The 17,697-nt window shown below is 42.1% G+C and overlaps 1 protein-coding gene across 1 annotated transcript in view; it reads right to left on the bottom strand.

The window, feature by feature from the left end:
* The window catches only part of ANO4 (anoctamin 4), a 451,959-nt gene that overhangs the window by 354,435 nt on the left and 79,827 nt on the right, over positions 1 to 17,697 (bottom strand). The window lies entirely within an intron of this gene.

Here is a 17,697-nt window from a genome sequence, read left to right as displayed (position 1 = left end):
GCTAAAATGTCTGTTTCCTCTTCGCTTCCTACCAGAATGTTTGCTCCATGAAGACGAGACATTGACCGTTTTGTTCACTGTTTCTCCAGTGTCTAGAACTCAGCCAGAAGCATAGTAAATGCTCAATAGTACTTAAGTGAGTAAGTTAGTGAATGAAGCTTCTGCCTCATCATCTCTCGCTCCATAAACAAGATTCGCTTTCATACTCTGGCCAAGATTTTTAGAGATATTCCTAACTCCTCAATCTCTTTTTAGGTTACTTTCAAGATGGAGAGTCATCTGATCAGATCCAATTCTGAGACACACAAAACTTAACTACTCACCACTCCCTACACATATGTTCCCTGATTCTTAAAAGAAAAAAAAAAAAAAGGAGAGAAGAGGCACAGCAGAAAATTTTCTAAACCACTTCTTCACCTACATGAAACTAGTTCATGCACGCCTATACCCACTGGTTCATAAGATGACTGTATTCTTTGTAAGTAGCACAAAGCTAATTGAAAAAGGAAAAAAAAATGTCAGTTACTAGTAATAAAAGCACCAAAGGGCCCGGGGGGTTCTTTACACTCTGGACAGTGTGTTAAGAGGCACTTCAGTGACCTCCATCCTCAACTCTCTCTAGGTCTAAAATTGATTGATTTAGGTTAGATTTCCCAGCTTCATTTCCTTGTGATGACTTTGAATATCAAACTATACCCTCAAGGGCAAAAGGGATGGCTGAGAAATAAATGTCTTACGCTAAGCAACTGCTCTCTTTCCCTGCGGAATACAGACTTATGATTTAATTAAACCCAAGGAGAGATTCCAAACAATTTCCAACTGGCTTTTCCTAGACCCTATTAATTACCTCCCAACTTACAGAAAAAAATCAACTACCATTCAGATCTTCTGATACCATTCCCATCTCCCCCACCCAAAGGTTCCTTGTCTTCCTCTGCATTTTCCACTCTCCTCCCCCCACCCCTACCCCACTCCCTCTACTTCCCAACCAAAGCCACCTAATGGTTGACCCACCATCCGACGTCTAGGTTCTTGCTCAAGCCAGCCCCTCTGCCTGGAATGACCTTTCTACTCCCACCTCACCTGCAAGCCTACAGCCTACTAGAATCTCTGTAACTGTCCGCCTTATAACAAGGTCATTTGCACGCAGAACAAGTTCTCACTAGTTTGTGGCCTTTTGGAAGACAGGAATTACACAGCTGCTTTTTTTTTATTTAAATCTTTCATTCCTGGGGACCTAACAATGCTTTGCTTATAGAAAACACTTAATTCTTGTTTACTTTATTGAAACTCATTTGGAGGCAGAGACATTTTCTGGGGTTTTGCATACAATTTCTAATGGATTATGTCAGGATGGCTGCCAATCTCTCTATCCTTCTCCGTACAATTCATATAGTCACATTGTTTTGAAAAATTAAGTTTTCCACACAGAGCAGTAGCTGTCAATACCAGCACCCTAGGTTTTCTATGGTGATTCATGACCCATTTGATCAAGAACTATTGGATATCTGTTAATCAGCAGTCACTCAGCTGGGCCTTGGGATATAGAGATGAAAACACGGTCCCTGCCCTCAAGGAACAAGATGTCTATTTGGGAGAGAGAGCCAAGTAGACAAGTAATTGTAGTTTATAAAGTCCTATGAGACCTTTATAAAGTCCTATGAGGTCTGTAAGAGGACAGACAGGGTCTACCTAGCTCAGCTTTGGGCACAGGGGTCAATAAAGGTTGTAAAGTGTCAAAAAGCTTCTGTGGGAGATGATATCTGAACTTGAAAGTTAGTCTCAGGAGAGGAGAGACATTGCAGGCAGAGGCAACGGTATGTGCAAAGGCACTGAGGCAAGAGACAGCTCCTTATTTCTGAGCACCGCAAATGTTTTGTTACTTCTGGAACATTCTAGGGGAGCTGCAGAACAAGAAGCAGAGCATAGAAGCAATGGCTGTCCATTATGATGGGCCTGCTATACAAGGCCAAGGAGTTTGGTCTTTAACCTGTAATTAGTTCCATGGACGCTGTGCTATCCAGACTATAAATTTAGGATTCCAGGATCAGGCTAGTTTTGCCACAGAATGGAACAGTCATCTTGTGAATCACAACAACAGTCCAAACAAATTAATCTCTTTTGTTCAGTCAGGTAACAAAATCACAAGCTAAAAATACCGTTTTGGAAAACGGGAAGATATACATGGCAAGGAGAGCAAAGGTGCCTTTTTATGAAAAGAACTTCTCAGTGGAATAATCACAGGAAAGAACTTCCCCAGCAAACTGTTTCTCAGCTGGACTCTGAGAAACGGTGAGAAACAGAAAGCAGATTACTGGCTGAAAAATCAAGAGAAGATAAACTCCACGAAGCATCGCTAGACTGAACTCCCTCAGAGCAGTGGCCACATCCAGCTGTTTCACCACCAGATCCCTACTGCCTGGCATTAGGGCGGACACAATAGGTGCTCAATGAGTATTAGGTGAATGAATGGACCAAGGAACTGATCCATAAACATCACCCCTCTATAAAACAGAAATAAATGGTTGAAGCACAGGGGGGGAAATTAAGCATAATGTTTTTAAAATTCTTGAAGTGTTCATAAGAAAAGCAGTTTCAATATTAAAAAAATGCATTTCGGGGCTTCCCTGGTGGCACAGTGGTTGAGAGTCCGCCTGCCGATGCAGGGGACCCGGGTTCGTGCCCCGGTCCGCGAGGATCCCACATGCCGCGGAGCGGCTGCGCCCGTGAGCCATGGCCGCTGAGCCTGCGCGTCCGGAGCCTGTTGCTCCGCAACGGGAGAGGCCACAACAGTGAGAGGCCCGCGTACCACCAAAAAAAAAAAATGCATTTCCACACAAGCATGAACACATGACCATGAACAGTTGTTTGATGTGACTCACTCTGACTGGTACAGCCACGTAATCTGCATGAAAGAAACCCAGAAATAATGGACACCAGTGAGTTAGATGCCACAAAGCAGTTTTGTGAGCAAAGAATAACACAGTAAGTGTCAGCTGTGTATCGTGGAAGGGGTCCCACACCAGGAGTGGAGCTGGAGTCTAAGTAAATCCATGCACATTGCACTCAACTGTCTTGTCCAGGTGCTAACCAGATCACTTTCTTGAGGAAGTGACTTAACTTCCCTGGACCTTGGCTTTCTTGTCTATGAAACGAGAGGGTAGGTGAGATGCTCCTCGAGGTCCCTTTTGATACGAAGAGGTATTTCAAGATGTCCCAGGGGCAGCAGGTCGTCATCATACACACACGAGCCCTGTTCACGAAGGATCACCATTTTCACATGTTTCTGAGTAACTCTGCTGCTCACGTCACTGTCGTAGTGCTGGGGGCTTTGTAAATCATGGGACGGTAGAGCCCATCCCCTCTAGGAACGTCTCATCTAGATCAATTGCCTTAGAAATTACCCATCTAGTAAAAAGACAGAGCTGGAACAACAGTTCATGATTTTTAGTGGTTGGGGGAGCCCTCAGATTACCTGGCCCACCAAGCCCAATGTAGCAGATATGACTTTGAATCTGACAGCCAGTTAGTGGCTGGGGACACACTGGCACCCGGGGTCCTGAAGACATCCTGCTGTGACTGGCCGTGGCCTCCAGACACTCATTCCCTCTGACACTCACAGGAGGTCTCCAGTGGGAGACCAACAGGAAAAATGTAAGTGAATTCCTGCTGTATTACAATATGTCTGCTTCCTATAAGAATGACTGCAAGCTGAAAGGTCACTCAGCAGATGCCTAATTAAGGGTCAAAGATTTCTATTACAGAACAGGCCCACAAAATCTGTCATTACGTGTTTTTAACAATTTCTTGGCTCTTCAGACTTAAGGGCCAACAGCCTGACTGGAGAATTAAATGCTAAGTATAGGGAGGAATTTTCCCCTTTCGTCTTACGTTATTTTGGGGCTGTGATTTGATTCTCCTCCAAAATTCTGCCAACTCCCTTTACCACCCAAGAGATATAACTTGCACATAAACATTTATGACAGTCTGGGTAGATTATTATGCTCCTAAGGACATGCTTTTTTTCTGCGAAGCTGGTCTGGTGACTACAGTCCTAAATGAATTCTGTAGGGAGACGCATTTCAAAAATGCAGTCTTCAACAGCTCATGAAGAACTTCTCCTCTTTTATACAATCTGTCTGAGTTGCCAATTGAATAGCAAGTTCCTTTCAAAGTAGATCACCATAGCTGGTGTTGGAAGTGGTTTTGAATCTCAGTTAAAGCATGGTTCTCCCTCTAAGCAGCTTTATGGGGGAGGTGTATGTTCTCTCTACTCCGTGAAAAAAAAGGCTCATGGAGAGGTGGTAAAGGGAATATATCGCCTTAATTATATTGTAAAAAGCCACAGGAAAATTCAGCCAACATCCTTCATGATATGGTTCATTCAATTGCCAAAGAAAGGCTGTATCACATAATCAAGTGGTTTCATTTTGTATCATCCATAAACTCCCCCCTCTTTATAGGAAGACCTTTTAAATAGTAAACATTTCAAGATTTGAGGTCAGTCCAACCTAGACAAATCTAGAATGTCATTAATTAAAATGTAAACTGATTCTATTTCTGGTCCTGGTAATCAACTATGGAAAATAGTTTCAATGAGAAGAATGCCTGCAGACATATGAGGTTATATTTATATTAACAGGGACAATTTCTTCTCTCAGTTACATGATTACAGGTTGAGCACTAGAGTCTTGGTTACTAAAAGAGAAGGTGTTGGGACTTCCCTGGTGGCACAGCGGTTAAGAATCTGCTTGCCAATGCAGGGGACACGGGTTCAAGCCCTGGTCCAGGAGGATCCCACATGCCACGGAGCAACTAAGCCCATGCGCCACAACTACTGAGCCTGTGTGCCACAACTACTGAAGCCCACGTGCCTAGAGCCCGTGCTCTGCAACAAAAGAAGCCACCACAATGAGAAGCCCGCGCACCGCAACGAAGAGTAGCCCCCGCTCACCGCAAGTAGGGAAAGCCAGCGCACAGCAATGAAAACCCAATGCAGCCAAATAAAATAAATTTATAAAAATAAAAAAGAGAAGGTGTTAACCAACTCTTGATTAATCCAATGATCTTCACTGAGTTTATATGTGTACACGAATGCCTATTCATTCATAGAAATATAAATAAAGCAGAACTGGGAAAAAGTAGAAAGGAAGATAATGGAGAATTCTGAATACTGGTTCAGAATATAAACTACAGGTTTCAAATTATTGAATAGAATAACATCAAAAGAAACTGTAAAAGCACTGTTTTAATGATAGATGTAATTAAGAAATGTGAAAAGGGACTTCCCTGGTGGTGCAATGGTTAAGAATCTGCCTGCCAATGCAGGGGGCATGGGTTCGATTCCTGGTCCAGGAAGATCCCACATGCCGTGGAGCAACTTAGCCCGTGCGCCACAACTACTGAGCCCACGTGCCACAACTACTGAAGCCCACACGCCTAGAGCCCGTGCTCCGCAACAAGAGAAGCCACCGCAATGAGAAGCCCGCGCACAGCAACGAAGAGTAGCCCCCAGTCGCCGCAACTAGAGAAAGCCCGTGCACAGCAAGGAAGACCCAACGCAGCCAAAAATTTTTAAAAAAAAGAAATGTGAAAAATGAGTAACTGCATCTACAACTATCTAGGTATTTCTAGACCCATTTCAAATAAGTACAACTTGCTAGGGTTGCAAGCAAAATTGGTTACAAGGCACAGCAGCTAAATAAACACACACACAAAACGCAAAAAATGTTGCAGTGACTTCATCACATCAAGAGGCTAAGAGTTACTGGCTCCACTCAGCACAGCTTTTACGGATATTTTCTGCAGTGACTGTGTATGCTGCCTTCAGAGACTCTACAAAGGAATTAACCTGACACCATGTTGTGAGACAAGCAAATGCTAAAGAATGCACTCTCCCAATTCAAAGAAATTCCCAAAGGTGGTTATCTGGAGGGGGATGGAGGGAAAATTGGGGAAATCCCTACCAAGAGGGGCGGGGTGGGGGGGGAGCTAGCTAGAGAATGCAAAGCAGTATCTCAAATTTTTCTCCTCTCTAAATGAGCATGCTACAACTATTGAAAATATGTACACTTAACAGTCACAAGTAAACAGTACATTTGTGTATATGCTTGCACATATACAATTCTGATTGCATGGGTGAATGTTCTGCTCAGTAAAATAAAGGAAGCCCACTGAATTTCCTCTCTCAAAGCTAAAGTTGCTACTAATTAAAACAAAATATTTTCTAAAGGCATCTGAAATGGCCTGCAGTGTGAAATGCGGAGTCTATTTCCATGACACCCAAGCTGACTCTAACTCTTTCCATCTTGATGAATTCGTCAAGTTGAGTTGCCAAGCACCTGATAAAAATCCTTGCGATTGGAGGAAAAAAATTAATCAAAGAAAACACCAGTAGAAATGAAAGTAAACAACGAAACATTAGAATCAAAGGAAGCAGAGAAGTCAGCCAGTCAGATGACAACACTGCTCCCAGCCATAACTGAGTGTAGGGAAGTGTCGATATTAGAACAGCTAATCCAAACAATGATGAAAGTACTTCAGACATTATTTAATGATTCAGAGTTTACAATATGCAAGGATCCTAATTTTTGGTTGTTGCTGTTGCTGTTAACCTATTTGCTGGTTTCACTCTGAAGCTGGGTGATAATGTAAACATCTCCAATTCTTGTTCTTTGTTTTAATGTATGCTTTCATGCATTTAAAGAACCCTCCACCCAAAACAACCAAATTATCTACTTTGGACCCAGGGAACAGGATAAAAGCATATGCCTGATGTCATCACCACTATTTTGAGAAAAATCCACACAGTGGAAACAAAAGTAGTAAGAAAGAGCAAGACAGTTAAGGAACTTTACATTCCAAACTCCCAGTCAACAGGGAGAAAGACCAGAAATTTCACTCCACATTTTACCCTCCCTGGAGTTAAATGAACCACATTTAACTGGAAAATCCACACAAAATCAAATCAAATAACCCAACTCCAGTCCAAGACCGGAAAATAACCAAGCAGAATTAGAACTGTGAAGCTTATTCTGTAGAAAGCGACGTTGACCAAAATAATCCAACACACCTGCTACCAAAAAAAAAAAAGGAAAAGGAAAATAAAGACATCTCCCTGTGAAAAGAGACTCCCCTTCAACCCCAGGTTTCACAAAGTGAGAACTATACTAAAATGTTCTTGACTTGTTTCCTTTGGGCTTCAAGGGGCAGCCAGTAATTGAAGTTGTCGTGCTCTCTGCAGCACGCCTTGGGAGACCAGGTGAAAAATTAGAACACGCGTCTAAGAGTAAATGCCCTGGAACAAACAGTCTGCCGGATGTCACCACAACATGCATGTTCTTCCTCTGAAACCTGCTTATTTTCTCTTAGGAAAGTCTAACCATTCCAACCGTCTCAAAGCCTTTTATCTCCCAGAAGGAGGATTGAAACTATGTTGTCAACTCAGAAACGTGCCCTCTCATCGCTGCCCTACCACCCTCTGAAGAGAATGGAAGACACAGTTTGCAGAACAGGCACCCTGAGATTCCAAAGGGAAAGAAGCAATGAGGTCATGCAGTCTACTCTGCCAGCCAGCGCAGGGTTCCTCCCGCAGCCACAAATGCTACTGCCCAAGTTGTAAAGCCCACAAGAAAGATACAGGGCCATTCTGGACCCACAGGCAGGTGCTTTAAGGCGCCACTGCCCACAGCCGACTCCGACATAACTCACACGCATGCTGTCTTCACCGGCAAAGATGAAACAGTTTGCTAGGTGGGCCGATCAGCCCGGCCCTTCCGGATTCTGAGAAGTGCACCTCAGCACGCCGAGGATTCATCTTGCCCAAATTTGTCAATCACCCTCCACAGAGCACCTGCACACTGCTGCAGTTTACCATCGTGCACACATTTCCCTGCCCGCCGCTTCAAGGACAAAGAGAGAGCGCTTATGCTTCCATCACAGGCGAGGAGCTCAGGTTCATGGAAACAATAAAATAAAATGAAAAGACAATCCAGACACATGGCCCCCGGCATTTTCGTTAGCTGGATCACCCCAGACGTGGACCCAGGAAAACAGGAGAAACGCAGAGAGAAGGTCACTAAGCGTAGCTGGGAAGAGAGCTAGCGTTCACTTCACTGCAGCAGGGCTGCTCATTGAATGCAAGCACTTACCATAAAAATAGAAAGAGTCAACAGAAGGAGAAGGGATCCTTCCTCAGTGTCGTAGGCAGAAAGAAATCCACCGCGGAGCTCCAGACACGGGATGAAGCCAACAAAGTGATGAAAGACGGTAAAACCAACACACACAAGTCCTTCTCAGCCTCCCCTCGGGCCCACATGCAGTTGTTTGTGCTGTGAAAACCCTGAGAAGTCGGGAACAGGACTCTCCCGGCAAGCCTGAACGCAAGCAGCCTGGTGGATTTCAGAGCTTCACGCCCAGGGCTCTCCTCCCCCAGGGGGGCAGGGGCAGCATCACTGGGGCAGGCTGGGCACCAGGCAGGGGTCGGGAAGGTGAGAAGAGGGCTGGAAAGGAGCCTCTTTGGAGTGTGAGGAACTGCCAGCGAGAATATCAGTATTCCCTATCAGTTATTGCCAGCAACCAATCAGCCCAGCCCAGGGGCCGTGTCAGTGTGACAAGAGAGCAGCAGATGACAGCCGGTTCTCAGAGAGGCAGGACAGCCCCCTGCCTCCACCGGAGTTTGGCAGGATTGGCAGCTTACCCTCCTCTGCCCAGCTGCTGATAATATTTGCTTTGTTATTAAAAATAAGACCCAAAGCCCCACAGTTATACCAACCACTCAGGAAGTTTCCTAAGCATCCCACCGCATCTCTGCAAGAAGCCGGACTCGAAACCCATCCTAAATGATTATCTAATGGCATTTCACAGACCAGACAGCCCTGATGATGTGCGCAGAGAGGTCACCACGAGTACAAAAATGACGCTTTGGACGTGGGCTGCTTTATGCCCAAGGCACAGGATGAAATACCAGGGACCGGGATCCCTGTTTCACAGGTGAGACATTTAGACAGAAAAGGGTTAAAGGTCTCTCTGAAATCTCTCAGTTTCAGTATATGTTCTTGTATAATTTATGTATAGAAGTACTTGTTAGAGACAGTTTATAAAGATAGTAACATTTGTTTTTGAGGTTTCTTATATCACCCATAAGACAGAATATGTGGACTTGGGTAAAAATCCCTGTATAATAATTCACAGGCACACTGAAGTTTGAAAAACTCTGAGCTAGACTAATGAAAGAGGCAAAGGAGCAAATTCTTTAGTAGTGACTAAGCAGAGAATATTATACTTTTCCTGCCTGCCTCTCTCCCCATCCTATTTTAATATTGAACCTGTAACCTCATTATGTATGTATTAATTTGGTTTTGGCTGTGATGATTAAATTAAATACGGGAGTAGGTTCTAGAGTTAATGCCAGTTGAATTGGATTTCACAGTAAAACTTCAGAACTGTGTACCTTGGGGAGATTGTCTTGGGTCATCTTTTGATCTTTGCAAGAAATATCAACTCCTTGTGCTAGCCAAGAGTTAATAGGAAGACACAAATGTCCCTGGGTTTGTTTGTTTTTCAGGTGGCTTACATGATAGAGTCGTTAATTTTAGTTCTGCTTTAACCTACATGTTGAAGGATCATTTGGAAATTTTGCAGCAATCTCTACCCAGAGGCAAGCTAACTTTGGGGAGCCTGAATTCTGCGAAGTAAAACGAAGGGCTAAGTTCCAAGGAAGAAGTTAACTCACTACCCAAATGAGTTACAGCAGGAGGCCGTAAAAATGTTCCACATCAAAGATGAACAGAATAAAATGAAATTTTTGAAATGAAAAAAGGACGGTTTTGTCAGGTTCATCCTATGTATATTAAACAAGGAAGACCTGGGAGATTAAGTCTCAAATTCTGTTGTGTTATCCACTTCAGTTCAACTCCAATCAGCAAACCTTTAACCACAGCCAACCAAGTGCTGGTAGCACAGAAATAAAAGGGGCAGGCCCTGCCTTCAAGAAGTTTATAGTTTCATGGACAAAATTAAATCTTCTTTTCAAAATTTCAACACTGCAAATCTTGCCAAGACAGAAAATGTTCTACTATTTTAATGTCCCTCAGATAAAACCAAGCCATGAAGTTGGATTTTGGACTCAAAAGTTCTAAATTAGCCCTATCAGGTGTTTTCCATAACCAAAACCATTTGAGAAATATAAATGCACAATTTATTTTTTTAATTAATTAAAACACGAAAAGGTTTTTTAACTGAATGTTTGCTTTTATCAGCATCAATAGTCTCTGATGCTGCAAAAACATGGGCAGCATAACAAAGAATACATTTAATAAGGGAATAATAGTATTTAAAGCTCCCAAACTAATTGAGATTAATACTGTTTATGGAACAGGTTCAATACCTTGAATACATAGGGTTATAATGCAGCATGAAAATGATAAAACTACAGAAGTACAAATTACTTAGTTGATTAAATAATTGCATATCTATATAACAATCGGGTCAATGAAAACAAGTATTCAAGTCACTTGCTGAAATGCAATTAATTTTTAAAATTTGCCCACTTCACTCCTCCCTCCTCAAAATATAGAAATACCTCCCATTTCAGGTAGCAACAATTAATTTTTTAAGTCGCAAAATATTTATCCAAGTCAATTAAACATGGACAATTTCAGGGCCTGTATCTTGCTCACTGGAGTAACAACAGTACTGAAATATTTGTTAGATGGCCATTTCAATGGTCAAGAGAATCCGGCTAAAATTCTACAACAATATGATTTAATGTCTTTTTTTTTTTTTTAAGACTACAAGGTAATTTGAATTATGTACCTACACCTGTCATTTGTTTGAAAAAGAAAAAAAGATAGCTCTTTCAGGAAATCTGCTTCTGAGTAGCATGCTGGCAGAGCTGTATAAAGTCTGAAAGCCAAGGATTCTTAAAGCTCAGTCTTTCAACACTGAAAATGGACTCTACTCTGTAACCAGCCCGAAGAGAAAAAGTAAAAACAAACCTATTTTCTAGATCACCAAGGAGATAAATGGCTGTGTAATTCCATTTTTGACATCAGACACTTAACAGGAGGCATGAGAATCAAGAGTTTTCTTTTTTATTGAGTTATAATTGATTTACAATATTCTATTAGTTTCAGTTGTACAACAGTGATTCAAAACTTTTGTAGAGGGCTTCCCTGGTGGCACAGTGGTTAAGAAGCTGCCTGCCAATGCAGGGGACACGGGTTTGAGCCCTGGTCTGGGAAGATCCACATGCCACAGAGCAACTAAGCCCGGGCACCTACTGAGCCTGTGCTCTAGAGCCCGTGAGCCACAACTACTGAAGCCCATGCTCCGCAACAAGAGAAGCCACCGCAATGAGAAGCCCGTGCACCACAATGAAGAGTAGTCCCCGCTCGCTGCAACCAGAGAGAGCCTGTGCACAGCAACGAAGACCCAACACAGCCATAAATAAATAAAAAAATTTTTAAAAACCCCCAAATTTTTGTAGATTATACTCCATTTAACGTTATAAAATATTGGCTATGTTCCCTTTGCTCTACAATATATCCTTGTAGCTTATTTTATACATAGGAGTTTGTACCTCTTAGTCTCCTACCCTTATCTTGCTCCTCTCCTCTTCCCTCTTCTCACTGGTAACTACTAGTTTATTCTCTCTATCTGTGAGTCTGTTTCTGTTTTGTTATATTCATTCATTTCATTTTTTACATTCTACATATAAGTGATAACATACAGTATTTGATCTCTCTCTGTCTGGCTTATTTCACTAAGCATAACACCCAGGCCATCTACAGATTCAATGCAATCCCTATCAAAATACCAAAGAAATTTTTCACAGAACTACAACAATTAATTCTAAAATTTGTACGGAAACACAAAAGTCCTTGAATAGCCAAAGTAATCCTGAGAAAGAAGAACAGAGCTGGTGGTATCACGTTCCCTGACTTTAGACTATACTTCAAAGCTACAGTAATCAAAATACTATGGCACTGGCATCTGTGGTACAGTCACACAGATCAATGGAACAGAAGGAATTTTAAACAACATTCTGCCAATCAATGGTTTTGAAAACTAAATTATAATCTCCCTAAAGGAAAAAGCCTGCATCTATTTTGCCTAACTTCTATAAACTGGTGTCTAAAGGAGCTAATATTTACTGAACCCTCATTTGTGCCAGACTTAATTCCAGTGGCTTCACACCTCTTTTAGTCTTCACAACACTCATAGGACATGAGTATCATCTTCACTGAAGTAACTGGGGTGCAGGGAGTTGAAAGCTTTCCCAGGTGGCAACGCCAGTATATGAACCACCAGAATAGCCTCAAAATGCTGCTTCTCTTTCATGGAAACATTGATCTGAACATGGAAGACTCCCCTGCAGATGTTTTTGACTGAATGTAGAGATTATTTTGGGACCCTTCTCACAGTGTTACATGAATTTGGGTGAAATAGGAATGAAATGAATCCAAGCTAAAGCAGAAAAACCCATTTTACTTCAGAGATTAAATGTAACCCTACTTTGCAACAGAAATAAATTCCTGATGCTTATAATTTAAACAGCAAGCAATCTGTATTTGTTGACTTTTTTTTTTCTAACTCTTGACCCCACATTACATTTTTAAAGCCAGGATGAGTAGTCCTCAATTAATAAAAAAGTAGAAGGAAAGAATATTTTAGAAATGTGTGGGATCTGACATAAATATTATAGTCCTTTATCTAATACCTAACTTCTCCTTCAGCATTCAGCAGGAGGCCAGAAACAGAGAATAGGTTGCTCTGTTAATGTTTCCCTACTAGAGGTCACTGGCTGAGAATGATTTCCCTAAAGTGCTTAGTAGGAGGGCTTTCAAATAGGCAACAACAGTTCCAAATACATAAAAGGTAAGTAATCTGCAGGACATAAATATTATGCCTCCAACTCTTCAAAAATTTGATTGCATTCAGCATTTCTCTGCCAGAAGATTCCTATGGGATCAAAGATCAAATCATACAGAAAGGATCTATAAGATCACAGACCTATAACATTTTCTCCTTTTTTGAGGATGAAAAAAAATAAATCAATGGCTGCCTGGAAGAGTCAGGGAGAACTGGGCTGAGTCTAGGGAGGCCAAAATAAAGAGCGTATGTAAGTGTACAAATGTAACACTAGTGTGTATGTCCAAAATCCAATCAGTGTGTCTTCATATCCCATCAGTCCTTCAGTCCCAGTGTCACATTTCCTCTCAACACATAATTAGGGATTACAACCAATTCAGGGCTTTATTCTTTCTCCTTCACTACCACAATAGTTTCTAACCTTTCCTCTGTTCCAGTTCCATCTCCCTTTGCCAATAGCACTTGCTTTCTAAGGCAAAGAAAATAGAATCATGTCATCCCCTTGCTAGTAAACTTGGGATGGTCAAGCCAAATACAGCACCACCTGAGCCTGGCATTCAAGGCCCTCTGCAATCAGACCTCAGTCTACCAGCTTCCTTTCCCACTATGATATCCTATATATTCCATGCCGCAGATATACCTGATTACTTACTATTCCTCAGAGCCATCATACTCTTTTATTATAGTATTCTTATCTGTTTTTCCTAGAATAAGCTTCCTTGCTTCTCTCCCCAGAGAAACCCTAATATTCATCCTTCAAGGCCTAGTTTACTGTCATCTTCTTGGTGAGGTCTTCCCCAAATTCCTAAAAGTGACTTAATTACTTTTTCCATAGCATTTTTTCTAGTCTTGTATCATAGGGCAAGTAACACTGTGCTAAATTAGTACCTTTCAACTTATTTTATTGGGATCCTTTGGCAGTCCCAGTGTCTGGCACACAATAGAAGCTCAATAAACTCATGAGAGTGAGTCCATCTTTTATGCCTCATCTTCACAGCCAAAAGTGCTTTGAAAAAAAAGTACACATTTGTTTTCTGGAAGTCTGAAGGACTACAAGCTTATGAGCCATATTTATCTCCTCCTTAATCAGGAGTTTCTGTGGTTTAAGGAAAGGGCCCTGGATTAGAATCAGAAGAGCCAAGTCCCAGCCCTGTCCCATGTCACCTCAGGTCATCTCTTAACCTAAAGAAGAATAAAACATGTCCTGCTTACCTTTGAGGGTTCTTCTGAGCCACAAATAAGGAACTGCACAGTAAAGTACTTACGAACTATAAAGTACGTGATAGTAGGTATAGTTATTGCCACTGCTGTCATCATCATTTGATCATTGTTATTAATATCCCAAAGCCCAGGTATCACAGGGAAGCCAGCCTAGGAGGCCAATGACTCAGCACTTAATCACTCCAAGTGCCTTGCTCCGATTCTGTGGGTCTGCAGTTAGGGTGCAGTGGAAGAGTCAGACAGCCCTGACTCGGGCCCTCGCTCTGTAGATCTGGTCTCGGACACCCAGTTCCCTCATCTAGGAAATGGTATATTTACAGCAAGGTAGGTGTAACAACACCTACCTTGTTAGGTGGGGTATATATCTATATGTAGTAAATATACACCTATTTCATTTCTAAGTCTCTAATAAGCCTTCCGTGACTAGTTGGAACAAGGTAGCCATTTCTCCCTCACTCTACAATATCTACATACAGTCCAACCATTGCCCTCTTTCTGTTTCTCAAACTTGCAGAGCTCATTCCCACCCCAGGGACTGTGTGTGTGTTTCCTCTGCCCCATCCTTTTCCTTAGATCCCGGCATGGCTCCTTAGCAAGGCTTCCCTGACCCTGTCAATCATTTTCTCAGCACATGACTCTCTTCACTCTTCTTGCAACATTTACCTCCATCTTATTTATTTGATTGCCTATTTGTCCTCTGCAATATAACATATGCTCTTCTCCAGCAAGCACTGTTCTTGTGCTTCTCATTCTGTCCCCAGAGCCTAACAGAGTGTCCAGAACATAATATACACTCAGCATCCATTTCTTGAATATTTACAGCATGACCAATGTTTGTACAACTGTTCCCAAGTTTCTCTACATCTAGACAAAATTCCAATTATCTTGACTCTTGAAGGGGAATGAAATCTTTGAGGTCACTTAATATGCTATTCAGGGCAGTACCACAATGTTCAAGTTTATTATAGGCATTTAATAATGTGTCACACTCATTAACAGGCATTAAAACACTATCCAGGGACAAGGGGTACCTACCAGTAATATGCAACTCCTGCCTCTATTAGAAATAGGCACTTACCAAAATCAGCATACTGATCCTCATTTGTGTAGCTGGGACTGAAACACTGAGCAAAAAATGTTAAATTATGTTTATATTATAAATCAGGAGGTTTACTGGATCCTTATTTCACGTTCTCCTTCCTTTATTTTATGTTAAAATTGCTCTGGTCCAAGCTGATCCCAAGAAGAAATTGACAAGGTCCTTGGTTTCTGAAGCACCAACTAGAACAAATGGTTTCAGAATATCAGAAGCCCGGGAATCTAGACAATTTCTCTCTCCTCCCAAGAAGCTGTCTGGAAAGGCAAAACACAGAAATCCTCCCAAGCCTGACCATATCATCCCTGTTTCCGATTAGCCTGGCCCAAGAGGAGGCCTAATAAATAAATACCCATGGCAATCATGCATAATATATGAAGGATATTTTCCAATGGTCATCTGGAAGGACATAGTTTTCAATTAGAGTATTTTTAATTAGCAATAATATGCCAGTCTATCAAAGAAGCATATGAATTTGTCATTGGCAGGAAACAGGTAGTTTTTGTTTTATTTTGTTTTAAAGGAACAAACATCCTAGACCCAATACCAAATACATCTTTTATCTCCCAAATTTTCCTCTAGCTTTCCTTTTCTCCACTTAAGAGCATCACTATCTACTCTGTTGCCCAAGGAAAATAACATTTATTGAACTCTTATGTGCAAGACTATTCTGGCCACTTCATAGGGTACCTAGAAATCTCAGCGTCATCCTTGCTTGACTCATCTTGTCCATATCACCTCCCGAACACTTCTTTCCTCCATCATCTTCCCACTGCCACTACCCTAGCCTAGCTACAAACTCTCCCTGCAGCTAATGTGATAGTCCCAGAAGCAGTTTCCCTGCCTTGCATCTCCCTCTGTCCAATGCATCCTTTGCAGCCACCTGAGGATTTTTAAGTGAAAACACCAGCCTGCCCTCTCCCACTGAAACCTCTTCTCTGCTTCATCACCATGTGCAGGATGAAGTGCACTCCTTCCTTTATCACATGAGAGCCCCCCAGGACTCTTCAACCTTTCCTCCTCTATCACTCCCCACTTGCATCTTCCCATTTACCCATGCCCTAATACTCAGTTCCAGAATTCACCAAGCTGGTTAAAATGTCAGGGTCCTGGCCCAAGCTTTTCCCATTGCTTAGAATTTCTCAGCCCAGCTCCCTTCTTCCTCAACTCTTACTTATTCTCCAAGACCCAGACCAAGCCTCTCCCTCCTCTTCCAGGCATTTCCTGACACTCACTCCCTACCCTCTAATAGAGTTCATCATCCTCAAGTTATGGCATGGATCACACAGTATTAATAACGTCTTATTATCTGATTCCTTCAGGAAAGTACTAGTCCTGAGCTTTATTCATCTTTGCATCCCCAGAGAGGAACCCTCCCTGGAGACACTCACATAAATGGTTATAGAAAGACTGAGCTTCCTTGTATGTCTGATACCCTTACTAGACTGTTCCCTGAGGGATGGAGAGTATCTTACCTATCTCTCTAACCTCTCTGCTTATTGCAATGCCTGGCATCGATGGATACTCAGTGCATATTTACGGAATTGTTTGAATACTATTGGCCAAAACCCCCTTCAGTTCAAAGAATTTAAAAATCCCTCTGAGCTGATTTCTAATTAGCTCATTTTTTTTAAGTTTAAATATAAAAATTCTCCTTCTTGAAATTATAAAACACCACAGGCATTAATTTACTCCAAAGATTCAACCTCTGGAACTCCTGGCTCTTAATGGTAACTCAACTAATTGGGGCATCTTGGGGATAATAAAGCATTCCAAACATCCCTTCTTTGAATTGTCCGTCAGAGGAAAGGTTATTGATTCTCTTAGGCAGAAGGGGCTTCTTTGAGAGATTTCACTAGCATTTAAGTTTGGAGGGGAAAGAGCCCTGTCTGCCTGAGTGTTGAGACTAGGATTGCTGACATTCCTTAGAAGCCCAGTGCCCCACCCAACACACAGGCACACTTACAAGAAGGGCTCTGGTTTGATGAAGTAGGCCAAGACCTGGGGCTTGCAATGGACCCTCCACACCAGCCAGAGAATTATTCAATTTCTTCACCCATTCCCTCACAGGAAATCAGCTATGATGCAGCCTAAGAACTGGAATAACACTCTTCTGCCAATAGCCGCAGTTGCCATCAGCACTAAAGAACTAATCTCCCCTTAGTGTGGCTGAATGGGGGACGTCCACATCAGCAAGGAAGCCCACTCAAGAGACTGCAGACACCTGGCTAAGTCAGCTGCGGGGGCAGGGCAGAAGAACACCTGCATGCCCCATCCTCCCAGGGTTGTGGATCCACAAGTAGCGAATCAAGAACGAGCTATAATATCAGTGCTACAGATATGATCATCTAGTCTGTTTTTTATACCATTTCTCCTCATTTCTCTGCGACCAGTTTTGAGTTCTATTATTCGAGCTGAGACGAGAAAGCAGAATGAGCATTTTAAAGGACTGTGACATGCTCATATTTTTGTAAAATGAAACTAGGCCATGTACTGACCATTCTACA

This window comes from Aethalodelphis obliquidens, unplaced genomic scaffold, assembly GCF_003676395.1.
Source record: "Aethalodelphis obliquidens isolate GAN/ISIS:26980383/991018 unplaced genomic scaffold, ASM367639v1 scaffold8, whole genome shotgun sequence".
Taxonomy (NCBI): Eukaryota; Metazoa; Chordata; class Mammalia; order Artiodactyla; family Delphinidae; genus Aethalodelphis; species Aethalodelphis obliquidens.
The sequence above is the reverse complement of the archived record's forward strand: the minus strand, read 5'-3'. Positions and strand labels throughout refer to the sequence as shown.